This window comes from Peromyscus californicus, unplaced genomic scaffold (genome assembly GCF_007827085.1).
Source record: "Peromyscus californicus insignis strain IS unplaced genomic scaffold, ASM782708v3 Scaffold_10__1_contigs__length_136768540, whole genome shotgun sequence".
NCBI lineage: Eukaryota > Metazoa > Chordata > Mammalia > Rodentia > Cricetidae > Peromyscus > Peromyscus californicus.
In genome coordinates, this window is record NW_026294391.1 from 37,723,459 (window position 1) to 37,737,622 (window position 14,164).

At 35.5% G+C, this 14,164-nt stretch overlaps 1 pseudogene; it reads left to right on the forward strand.

Annotated features, from left to right (window-relative positions):
* Window positions 1-459: 459 nt before the first annotated feature.
* Window positions 460-12,267, forward strand: LOC128116486 (protein PPP4R3C-like; annotated as a pseudogene).
* The last annotated feature ends 1,897 nt before the right edge of the window (window positions 12,268-14,164 follow it).

A 14,164-nucleotide genomic window follows, 5' to 3' on the forward strand; every position in this document is an offset into this window, starting at 1 on the left:
CTTCTTTGATGCACTTAGGTTGTCTTGTGAGGTGCTTACATTATAGGCGCTCAAGTCTTTCCCTTTCAACACTGAATTTTCAAGAGGGAATAAAGGAAATATTTATTTCAGCATTCACTTCTGTGTCACCAACAAATTTCCTAGTTCACAGTATGCACTTAGAAAATGCTCATTTGATACTTGAAATAATCTTTATTAACTTTCATAAATATTAATTCCAGCTTTAAATATTGAATTATCAGCAATATGATGATATTTATTTAGATATTAAGGATGATTTATGTTGTTAGATCAGCATGTAATCCATTTTCTCATATTTTTGGAATTTAAATAGAAAAAAAAATAAGTGCAAAATATTTTTAGCTTGTTTTTTTTTTGGTTAAATAGCAAATGGAGAACAGGCATCAATATTTGCTTAATTGCTTATTAAAATAATAGCTATTATTTCTTCACACCACAATGGGAACTGAAGCAGAAGGTGAGTAAAGTGTAGGCCCTTCAGGTGGTCTGACAAGTGACACACTGAAAATATAAAATCCAAGATAAAACCTCACATTGCTCTGAGTTTCAGATGAATGCTCAGCTTCCAAGTCCAGTAGCTTTCAAGAGACACTATATTCTGCTAAATTGAGATATTATTAATAAATATTATTTTTATGTCAAACATGTACATATCTTCACTAATAAATTTCTGTAGACTGAAATTGTACCACTTTTTGTCTTTTATTTATTATTTTGTTTATTTTTATAATACAATATTTTTAATTCCTTGAGAGTTTCATATATGCATACAATGCATTTTCATTATATCCACACCCTAATCCATCCTCTGAGTCCTCCCAGATCTATCATCCCACCCCCAAACTTACAATCATCCTTTTTTATAGCTTCACCCCAGATCAGGCGTGGGGCCATCCACTAGAACATTGTCAATTTACCAGGGACCACACTCTTAAAGAAAAGTGACCCTACCCTGACATCATCAACTGTCAACGGATCTTCAGCTAAGAATGGGAACTTCTGAGCACCTCCTGAATCCACCAGTATTTTTTTAAATTGAAAAGTGAGCCAATAAATAAGAAATTATACCTAATTTGGGAAACTTCACCCTAAAGATCAAAGCATCAGTATATGAAACTCCCCAACTCAGTGCTGAGTATTTAACCCCTAACTGATGTGTCATGATCCTTAGCCACTTAATCATTCACTCAGGTTGAAACACATGAAATGGCTGTATCTACACAGATTGACTCTTCTTTGGGGCCGGCCTGTAAGAGAAATCACACAACTTGACCCATTTCACACAGAAATAATTATACTCAAGAGTAGTGAAAAATGCCAAGATTATCCAGAGCACCAAAAGCTGTTGAAAAGAAGGCCTACTATACATTACAGGGCACTCAGAATCTCACTCCAATAGTCACCTGAGACAAACCCCTTTTCTAAAGCATCTCAGGCATGAGCCAGTCACAAGAGCCCATTCTTTGTGATTCTCTTTTGCTACCTTCACATCATCCAGTGCTCGGGCCAGGGACTTAAGGAGGGGGGACCTTTATGCTTCTTGTCTAGCTCTCCTGGGTTTCTAAACCATTCAAAGGCACATAAAGCTTCAATCAGTATGCAAATAACATCTAGCTACTTAGGGAAACAAAGACAAATATATTTAATTTTCTTGATCTTATTTATTCCCCTTTGAAGGGAATGAATTATGTTTAAGATGAAAGATTTTTAAAACAAACAAATATGTTTAAATGATTTCACCAGGTCCATTGTGCATATGTTTTAATCTTATAATAGGAGAATGAAGTATAAAATGGTTTTACTTAAATGACATTTGTATTGAGACCCAAGTACACTAGGTATACCTTGGCCATGCCACACAACTAATGTCTGGCAAAACTTGGATTTCAACTTGAGATATCTGTTTTTCATGTTTGAACCCTTTTTCACCAAGCCTTCTTCCTTTCAGTTACACATTCAGATAAAGGCAGAAATATGAATCTAGAAATGTATGTGTATGTGACTGAATAAATATGGATGGAAATGCTGATATAAATGAATATAGCTATGTGCTACTACCTCTATTTTAAATATGAAATGAAGAGTGATTATATGCTATGTCAATTTTGAAATGTGCTCTTTCATTTTCATTTCTTTGTAAACTTTCCTCTTTCAGTATCTTGCATCACTAACCAGGTTTCTTCCTGTCTTTTCTTGAACTATTGTCTTCATGGGATAATTGCTTCTTGTACCATGAGCAACCAACACTTCCCTGAAATAACCAAAAAGACCCAAGGGACAGATTTATAGTCAGAAGCCTTAGGCATTAAAACACACTTGGGACTTCAATTGAGGTTGAACATTAGAGCCCTAGGGGATGGATATGCCTTAATTTTTCTTTGCTTCCCTTTCCTGTTTATTCTTAATAAATGGCAGGAGATTCCATAAGTATGTGCCCAGAGCGACTTCAAAAATATTGCAAAAGAGAAGCATATTCTTATCCTGGTATTTTCATTGTTAAATTAAAGTGAAAATATAAGCTGAAATTGCCAAGGGCAACATATGTGCCTGTAACACAGATTGTGCAATTAGGTATGTGTAATTTTAGAACAATAATAAGCATTAAAGATAAGATAGCCACAAGAGTCAGATTATCAGTTACAGGAGAAACAATAATTGTAACAGTTAGGTCAGATATATTTGGCATGGGAAGATTAGCCCTTACCTTGTATGAAAGAAGTAACTTGAATCTATGTGAAATCTCATTCTCTGTCTTGGTCATTGGAAAGAAAACAGAAAGAAATTAAAACAGGGGAGTTTACTCAAAAGAAAAGGCGCTAAATGTCCCATTGGTGCAAGTTAAATGATATTAGAAAATATTCTCTGTGGACATTGTTACATTGCCCTTCCTGGTGGTCTTTAAAATTAAATAAAAAATAATACCTGCTGAGAATAGCAATACTTATTCAGAAAATTCTGTTCTAGCTATGGACAGAAATCATTTTGATAAACTCATGTGAACAAAAATTTAAAGGGGTTCTTCCCCTACATGAGCTTAGGTGATGCTAATGAGTGTCAGGCTCATATATGTAATTATCTCAGAGAATGACCTTACTTGATAAAAGAGTGTAATAGCTACATTGTCCATGTCTACAAAAGCAATTTCTGAGTCAAAGTAGAAAACAGAAAGGAAAGCACATGTAGAAAGAAAACACTAAAAGAGTAAAAGGAGCAAAATACTGCTGTTGTAAGTTCACTGATTATAATCCTGTAAAACTAATGTTTCTGCTGAACTTTATGTCAACCAGTATCATGAACATAGAAGAAATAAGTTCCAAATTAGTTTACTTGAATTTGGAGAAAAATAATAACATTTCTAAGACTTTCTACTTGGAAAATTATTTTTTTTTGCCAGAGAATTGAACAACTAGACTCACTTGCTATCTAATTGTCCTCTGTTTTTCATTAGGGAGAGAAGATGGGAATGAGGAATACAAAAAGGTATGTGGAGACATATAATGTACATATCTAAGCTGGCTTCAGGACCCATATAAAGTGAAGATAAAGAGAAGAGTACCATGTACAAATCATTGAACTAACAAGGTTGAAATCTAAGGTGAGAATATTTACTTACAATTTAAATCATTACAGATTTTTCTAACCTCATTATCCTCATATAATAGACTTGAAAAAGTTTAGGGAAAAACTTGGGAAAACAGGACTGGTTAGTAAAACCAGATACTAACTTAACATGCTTTAATGAAATTAAGGGAATTTTAATTCTTTATATACTGTAACATTTCCAAAATAATAGTTACTTTGAAGAATAATTCATACACATTCATGCTATCTTATGAATGTCTATTGATGTTGAGTAAATCCATATAGAGGAGAATAATGCTAGGCAAGATCCTTCTTTACCTTTGAGGGGGTTGAGCAGGCAGCAGGGGCAGAAGTACAGAACAAAAGGGACACAAGCAATCAATAGTCCTGCTTCACTGTAAAGCCTATACATAGTAACAGAGACCAGAACGGCAAGCTATATTCAAGAGTGCAGTAGTAGCACTTATATGTTGGGGATAAACATCAGCAGTCTAATTGAATTTAAGGCTCACTTAATAGGAGAGAATTCATGCCTGGTGCTGCACCCATAGCTGGTGAGGTCACGGGATCCTGAAAAGAACTAGTCAAAATGTACAGAACCACTGACCATGGAATGCTCAGCCCTAACTGATACATTTGCAACACAACCCCTCTACCTGAAGCCCAGAGGATAGTTCAGAAGAGCAGTCAGAAAGACTGTAAAATCCGTAGGACCAGGATATATACTTGAGATAGTAGTTTCTGTTTATAACAGGGAAGCTGTAACCATGAAATGAAAAAATATGTTTCTCTACACAAGACCTGAACAATGAGATCACCAGCTGACATGTCAATGTAGGTGAGGAAAATTTCATAAGGCTCTACCCCTACTTGAAGAGCTACACTCATTTAATGACTGCTGAGAGAAGAATTAGTCTTCTAGGAAAGCCACCTTTCCAATTCCAAGCAGTCAGTCCTAAACATATATACATGCAAACAACACTATATGGACTCAGAAGGCTGTATTTATATATACATGAATAATAAATATAGCATATGTGTATATATTATATAAATTATATATAAAATATTTCAGATATATAAATATATATAACATATCCATATATATCTGTGTGTGTATTTAGTTGCTGGAAAAATTACAAATGAAAAATTCTCTATAGACAAAGGAAAGTAGAATGATATTAGAAGAAGAAGATGCTGTCTCACATTGTATGAGAAGCATTTTTGAAGGACTGACATTTCAGACAAAATGTAAAATACCGTATTACTTGAAATACATAGTGTCAGGGAGTTCTGGTGCAGGTGCGCAGCAGAACAGAAGGTTAGATGGACCACTATAATGCAACAAGGAAAGTGAGCTGGAGCAACATGAACAGAGGATAGTTGGAGATGATCATAAAGAGGTGAAACCTGGGGAGATAAAAATGAGTAAGGTAACGAACTATAGAAATGATCCCTGAAAGGTGGCCGGGCGGTGGTGGCGCACGCCTTTAATCCCAGCACTCGGGAGGCAGAGCCAGGCGGATCTCTGTGAGTTCGAGGCTGACCTGGGCTACCAAGTGAGTTCCAGGAGAGGCGCAAAGCTACACAGAGAAACCCTGTCTCGAAAAACCAAAAAAAAAAAAAAAAAAAAAAAAAAAAAAAAAAAAAAATGAGTAAGGTATTATAAACAGTTCTGGGTGCTGCAGTCAAAGTGCTACAGGAGAACTAGAATGGGGTAGCTAAAGTAGCAAATTTTCCTGGAGAAAGGTCTGGTAATGAATGCCACTGCTGTTTTACATTGAATGTGTAGAAATTCTAGTTAAAGGAAATTTGGGGTGACAGAATTTCAAATATTTTCATTTACGGTATTAGACATGAAAAAAGCAGCACAGAATTTGTCTTGATTTTTAGTTCCTCTTGATTGCACACAGTCATTCTCAACATGAAGCACCTTTGCCCACCAGCCTGTGGATATTTGGCAGTATTGGTTGTTACAACAGGGGAATGAGGCTTTACTAGTTACCTAGTCATTAAATGTATCTACTGTACTTTAGTGTACTCCGTAATTATCCAACCAACTAATCTATCCAACAGAGCTTGTGTTTGCAGGTGTTTTATAAGAATGATATTTATTAAAATTTACTTTATGGGATCTCTCAATATAACACCTATGAGGTGCCTAAGGTATATATAAACTAAACAGTCATTACACTTAAGAAGTAATGAGATACTTTATCTCTGTTTAACATGATAGTCTAACTGGCATTTTGTAAATGTCTTAAGGGATTTTAACACATTTGGAAGTAACTACGTAAACAAAAGTGGGGTATTATTTTAAATTATTTTTATTGTAGAAATCAAAATTAAATTTTGGGACTGGAATATTGACTCAGCTGGTGGAGGCACTTGTTACCAAGCTAGATGCTCTGAGTTCCATTCCTGGAATCCACATGGTGGAAGGAAAGGACCAACTATCACAAATGGTTTTCTGACGTTCACATATATACCATGGCACACATATTTCTTCCACCTATCACACACACAGAAAATAAATAAAAATGTACTGAAAACTTTTAAATAAATTCCTTACTGACATGTCATAACCTGCTTTAAAAATATGATGATACAGATCATACCAGTTAGCATTGTTAAACACACACACAAACACACATGCACATCATTAGGAATGAGCTGCAGGAAGCAATGCATTTAGATCAATACTAGTCAACTGATATACTGGTTTCCAAAGACATAATTAATGGAATGTGAATGGTCAGAAAATGCTCACTGCTATGGAGAAAAGACACATTAAGGAAAACATGGTAGTCCTTACATTTTCAAAGAAGTGGATAGAGTGAGCCTCAGAAAATAAAAGGAGAATTTGAATACATTTTGAAGAAAATGAGTGCTTGAGATAAGTCCTTACTGAGAAATAGTAGATTCCTGGTTAAAACAGGTACAAAGGGACAACAGGTGTACAAACAGGTACAAAGGCCCTGAGATGTGAGTTATCTGATGTATTTTAGACACAGCTAGTAGCTCCTGAGATTGCAGCAGGATAAATGAGAGTGACACTATTAGCTAAAGAATTTAGGTCGGTTAAGGGGGAACAGAAATGATTAGACTGTGAAGACCCTAATTAAAACTATGGTTTTTATTATTAGTGATGTCTAAAAACATTAATTTTGCCTATGAAGTAGCATTTTATATTGGGAAGACAAAAGAGGAAAATTGAAAGTATAAAAGGCTTGGCTTCTTCAAGCCTTGATCACTTTTTGTAGAATTTGCACCAAATGCTTGATGAAATTTTGTATTTGGAAGGTTTTTCCCTCTACTGTAGCAGTAATATTCTCTTCTGGCCACGACTATATGATGATTTATTTTAAAAATAAAATAAGAGGAATTATAAATTTATTAGATTCCCTAGAACATGGCTGTTGCTTACATATATTTCTTTATTCCCTGGAAAACAACAGGCATACCAAAACAGCAGTATAATAGTCTTGGGTAGGTATAATTAATAAAGCAAAGAAGAATATTATTTCCTCAAACAAGAAAGAAACTAAAGGAAACTGCTGTAGCAATAGCAATAACAACTGTAGCCTAGAGGCCCTTTTACATTGTAAAGCAACTCTTGTTAACCTAATTAAAATAAAGGGACCTTTATTGGCCTAAAAGAAATTACAAGGGATAAAACTGTGAGAATACATGGATTTATGCTGGTTGCATTTCACAGAATGGTTTGTGAGAACATATTCAGAGAATTGATGGTATTATAATTATTGTGAATGAGACAATATAAACACAGCAGGGACAAAAATTTGATGAATAACGTAAATGTTATTTTTTTATATTTCTAATTATTTTCTGTTAAAATGAAGTATTTTAACTATACATGTAGCAGTTCTTAAAATAGTCATTTCTTGTTATATTTACACAATTCATAATTTTTGTTTCTAAACTTATATTATTCTACAACCAATTGAATTTTTTCATAAATAATTATTATTTACACTCAATGTCCATAGTACCCAAGCTGTACTTTTCTTATTAATATTCTAGAGTATAGTCTATTGAATGTCATGTTTCAAGAGAAGCATACATTGACAGTGCCATGGAAAATTAAGTGATTACTACAAATAAGACTTTTCAAGTTCAAATAGGCTTAATGTGGTCAATTGTCAGTTTTTCTCTTGAAATAACAGGGTTAATATTTGGGAGAAATATTTCTTAAAAAAAAAGAAAGCTGCAGAAGCTGCTGTCAAATTAAAAAATCAACTTAGACACTATTAAAATATATGTAACAGAGTTGCCATATCCAACCTTCTATTTTTTCAATGTCTATACACAGATGTGGATCTAAAGGAGGAAATGTGTGACTTTCATCTTGTCTTCCTTATTTTACGTTGATTACAAATTATATAGACGGGATGAATGTGAAGTAGAGTATTGTAGAGATGCACAGAGGTTTCCTTGTGAGAACTTACTTAGAGTTCGAGAATCTGAGCTTCCCAGCAGGGCTGCATAGGAGAATGATTGGACCACGGGCATGGTTAACACGTGTTTGGAAGGGTTTGGTTACCAGGTGTTTGGAAGGGTTTGCACTTGACTGTGCAGTATGCTTTGATCTAGCAAGGGGGAGGTCTTTTGCCCCGTCCCTTGGCATTGTTATAAAAAGCCCTTTTGAAGAGCCAGAGGGGACTGATGGATTTTGACCAGATCCTCCCAAAGCTATCCTGTGTTTCTGTCTTTCTCCTCTATGCAATCTTTCTATCTAAACCGTTTCTTATTCCTCTCTCCTTCCCATAGGAACCCTTTAAAAGGTGGGAGCTGGCCTCCCACAAGTGTAATGAAAGCCAGGAAAAGGCAATAGCATTCAATTCCACACTTAACCAATTTTGAAATTAGAAAGATATGTACAAATTAGAACTCCTCAATTTTTTAAATATGTGAACTCTGTCAATTTATTTGACTTTTTTTTGTCAATTTCCTGACCCTAAAGGGATTCTTATATTAATATACCTGGATTGCTAGACTATTATGAAAATTAGGCAAAAATGTAAATTCCTGTTTTAAATGTAGTAAACATTCAAGTATGATACTTGATCTATCACATTAATACTTTTCTTCATAACAAGTACTCACTGACATTTTGGCTTCTATGAGGTTATTCTTCTTATCTTCATCATCATGACTAAATACAGGCTAGTGATATAGTTTAGTTTTAGAGTCATTTCTTAGCATGTCCAAGACCTTCAGAAATGGCCATAGCATGTTCAAGGCCCAATAAATCCACAAAATTAAAAAAAAAAGAAAATGAAATAATTTACAGGTGTAAATTCTCAATTTTGGAAAATTTTCACTCACTTCCCTTTTGACTCAGTTTCCCAATAACAATATGCATAATTAGGTAAAGGAAAATGTTTGAGGAAATATTTCATCCACTGTACTGAAAGGTGAAACTTCAGGCTGAATAGAATAGAGCTATAAAGCTGATGTATTCCTTTTTAGAACAAGATCTTCCTTTAATATGTAGAAATGTGATAGATTTAGAGCACATCTTGTAGAGAAACTCAATCATTTTTATGATTCTTATGAGGGCATTTTGTCTGTAGATGATGTATTCTTGCTTCTTATTAGCCTCAGCCTTTCATTGAAATATATATGAAGTGTAGAATTGGCCAAAACATTGCTAATTAAATTTACTTTTGCTTAAGTGCCCAAGCCCCACATTTCTGATGAGTGAAAATACTTCTGAGAAATAAAATCTAAAAGAGTATCTTCTAGACTTCCATTTTTAAGAGAGGGGAAGCAGGTCCCTTTAACAGTATCTACTACACAGGCACATTCTTTTTAGGAAGAATCTTGGGTGAATCACGAGCTTCTTGCCAGAACTAAGGCAGGCTCAGAGACTCAAGCACAAAGGAGACAGATTTGTCAGGGATAGTTCAGTAGTGGAGGATTGAGAGTTTTCAGTGCCTTCCCCCCCACACACACCCCATAATTCTAATGACCTTGGGCCCTCTCTTAGCCTCTGTCATTCTTTTATTCCCCACTAATCTACTCCCTTATGATTTTTCATAATTGCAACCTCTGAGACATTCCTGGCCACCTTGGCCAGAGTACTCTAAGCCAAGGTCTGCCCAATGATGTAGCCTAGCAAGACAAGGTCACAAATCCACAAGGATGATAGACTTCATAGTGTAAAAGTCTATGTCATGAAGAAAGATGAGCCATGGAAACGTATAGGCTCAGGACAAATTTCAACCAAATACATGGAATGATTCCAGGACATGTGCCTGCTTGTTCACTCAAAATCAGATGGCTCACTGCTAGTAGAGGGTACAATCCGTCTTGATGTACCCTATAAGAAACCACGAAGGGATTTAATTATTTGGACTGAACCCTGATAACCATACTATGGCAATATATTTCTGAGACCCAGAGGGTTGTCAAGATATCTGGGAAGATATATGCCAAGTTCAAGGTAAAGATCCAATTTTATAAATCACACAAGAATTTACAGATTATTTATTCAGTTTTCAAGATCTGCCCCAGATCTGGAATCTGTTGGAGAAACCAACCTGTGAACTCCATACACTTGAAAACCTTGCAGATTTATTTAATGCTGTGGAAGAATCGCCAATCTGCAAGGAACAGCTGACTCTGCTCTTAGAAAATCAAGATTACATAAAAAAAATTGCTACAGCCCTTCCACACTTGTGAAGACCAGCTGAACATGTAAGGCTTACATGTTTTACATATTATTATTAAAGGAATCTTATTTCTCAACAATGTACATTTGTTTAATATCACGTTTTCTGATGAATGTGTCATGGATATGGTAGGATGCCTTGAATATGACCCTGTTTTGAATTAACCATGTCAGCACAGGAAATTCTTGACTGAAAATGCAAAATTCAAGGAAGTTATGCCAATAGCTTACCAGACCTACAGAATGCAATGTATTTGTGACATTCTATTACCTATACCATTCAAATTTCAAGAGAATTGTCTTTCTGATCTTACAACTTCAATTTTTTTAATTTTATAATTAATTTAATTTTATTTATCAGCCACGGATTCCCCTGTCCTCCCTCCTCCCATCCACCCCCTGCCCTCCCCCCAAACCACCCCCCATTCCCACCTCCTCCAAGGCAAGGCTTCAATTTTTTCCAAAACAATTGAAATAGTTGCCATGCTGCAGGAAGATGAAATGTTTTTGCTCGAAGTTTTCGCTCAGTTAAAAGATAACACTGTAGGTGATGAAAACGTGAACTGCTGCTACTTTTCTTCAAGGGATTCTGTGAATTTGCTAAGATATTAAATTCTCAGAAAAAAGATGCATTATTGAAAAACAATGATAAAGCTTGGAATCATAAGTGTTTTGAAAGCTTCAGTACATATGCAAGACTACCAAATAGAAGAAACTGCTTTAGAAATATTTACTTATCTAGTAGAATATAATCTGTGAGTCGTCTGAGTGTGTGAAATGGAAGAAGCTCAAAACAGCGAAAATGATGATGGCTTTCTCATCAATATAATGATCAAACAATTTCTGATCCTGATTCTGAATCTTCACGTTTTAAGTTTGACAGCAGTTCTCCACACTCTTCTTGACCAGAAAACATGCGTGTAATGGTAAATGGATGTGAAAGAACAGACTTTATGAATTTCTTCTATACATATTGCATTAATAACTTGTTAGCACCAATTTTGTCTATCACAGGACAAAATGATAGTGATAACAGGGCCAAAATCTGTCCTGATAATTACCAAAATGCACAATTGCTTGGAGTAGTTTTAGAATTGCTCAGCTTTTGTGTAATCACCACATAACTTATATTAAAAATTATACTTTGAGCAACAACTTGCTTGGCAGAGTCCTGGTGTTGATGAGTTCAAGGCACACTTTTATGGTTTTATGTGCTCTCAGGTTTAAGAGACAGATGATTGGTCTTAACGATGAAATTATTATCTTTACATAATTAGGAAAAATCTTTTTGAACCTGTTATAAATGCTTTTCTGCATAATGGAAAATTGTATAATATCTTAAACAGCTATTATTGAGCTATTTTAATTTATAAGAGCAGAAAACATCAAGTCTCTTATTGCACATATTGTGGAAATTTTTTTTGTGGCTTTTTGAATCAATTGAGTATGTCCAGACATTTAAAGGGTTGAAGATTAAATTTGAAGAAGAGAAGGAAAGAGAAAGTAAAGTAAGAAGGAATTCACATAATATAATATACCAGAAAATATACTTCAGACATATGAAAGCTGTGGAGGTAAAAGTCAAGGAATAAATGCGTTCCAGACAAAATACCAAAGTAATTCTACCAATGGTAAGGGACTTTCCGAATCATTATGATGTGTTTATGAAAATTAATGAGACAAGTGAAAACAAAGTAGAACAGCCAGAAAGAAACTCATCTGAAGCATGTGACTGTTCTTCATCTCATTCTGATGCTTCTGCTAGTAGAATGAGTAGGCCACACTGCAGCAGCATGGTTCCTTTAGTGGACTACCCAGATGATGATGATGATGACGATGACGATGATGATGATAATGATGATGATGATGAAGAGGAAGATGATGCACCTTCCAAAAAAAAAGACCTAATCCTGGTTCATAAAAATCAGATGATGCCCTCAACTTTTGACTCAAATAAAATTCTATAAATATCACAAACTGTGAAATGTAATTAAAAAACCTTTCTCTTATGTACGTTTAGATATGGCAGAATAAGTAGAAAATATGATGAATAAAAGCCTCAATTTTATATAAAGGAAATCCTCCATAATAGAGATGCATAGTATAAAATAACCAGCCCCTGAGTGACAATTTCTTATCAAGAACATCTTATTTTGGCAGCATGGTTTTGGAGGAGGAACCAGTTTGATAAAGTAATACAATTTTCACTCAGGTCTTTATATTACAAACAACTGCAAAAGTTTTATTGCAAAGCCTACTTTCAAAAAAGGTCTAGCAATGACATTTTTCCATAAATTGAAGTGGTTTGAAAGAACTTTTTTTATGTATAGAAGAAAAAGTCAATATTAAAGTAAAAATAAAGTCAGACTTTTCAACATTTCTGTGAGGATTTATCAGAACATCAGCATTATGAATAATAAGAGGGAAATAACATTTAGCACAATTAAGTGCATATGTTCATGAATAAAATGTTAAGCTGGATCCTAAATGAGCTGTTGTTAACGTACTTTTTGGATGAGAAATATCAAGTATCAGTAGCAATACATAACTATTCCTAGTGTGCATTCTCTAGGTCCTCCATGTAATAAATCAGAATGCACCAATTATCCAGATTGTTAACATTATTTCCTTATTCATTAATAAAGCTTTGTCTGTTTCCCCAGAGTAGGAGGTACATAGTAGTATGCACACATTTCTTTCTGGTTGCTGAAACAAAGTAACTAACAAAAACAGCATAACAGAGGAAATTTTAATTTTGTCTCACAGTGTGAGGGAATATATCCTATCCTATTGGGAAAGGTATAGGAGTAGACTGTTCACTGGTGGGAGGAATCTAAAGCAGCATGTCACATTGATCCCACAATCAACAAGCAACTAGATAAATTCTGATGCTTACCTCAATTTCTCTTTTTACTTAGTGTAGGACATCAGCCTATGGCACAGTGTCACACACATCCAAGGTGTATCTTTCATACTCAATTATTCCAGTCTTTAAACTGCCTCATAAATATGCCAACAACTTTGTCTCCTAAGTATAGATTCTGTTATTATCTATCACTAATTGACCCCTTGCCTACTTAACACTCAAGCATATAACTTTTTTTTTTTTTTTTTTTTTTTTTTTTTTTTTTTTTTTTTGGTTTTTCGAGACAGGGTTTCTCTGTGTAGCTTTGCGCCTTTCCTGGAACTCACTTGGTAGCCCAGGCTGGCCTCGAACTCACAGAGATCCGCCTGGCTCTGCCTCCCGAGTGCTGGGATTAAAGGCGTGCGCCACCACCGCCCGGCTAACTTTTAAGTCTTAACCTTCCACATCTCATCACAAAAGGCTCATGGCCATTTCATATTGCAAAATGTATTCAGTTTAATACACAGGCATGTTTGGATACTGAGGAGAAAACACAACCTTGCCCAGCTCCATTAAGACTGAGCAGGCAGGAGGAGACCCAGGACAGCCTGCTCTGGGTGCCGAGGAGAAAATATGGGCAGTCGGGCCCATGCCTTGGTCTGTGGCCTTCCTGGTTGTGGTCTGTGTTGATGTCCATGGCTCCTGATACCACTGAAGGCCTAGAGGATAGAGCTGCACAAAGTTAGCCCTGCCCTTCACTGGCTGCAACGCTAGGGAGAATTGGTCCTGATGCTTACTGGCTGCAGCACTGAGGGGAACAGGCCCTGTACCTCTCCTGGGGAGCACAGTAGGGCTGACCCTGTTGATGGGGTCAGAGTCTTCTTTGCTATTTGTCTTGTCTAAGAGTGACTCTTAGCAGCCTTTTATTTTTTAATCTTGGGAAGGAGAGGCTTAGTGAATCTGATCAGTTTCAAGGACTTCTTGAAGCTGTTAAGAGTTGTTTCCCGCCGGGCGGTGGT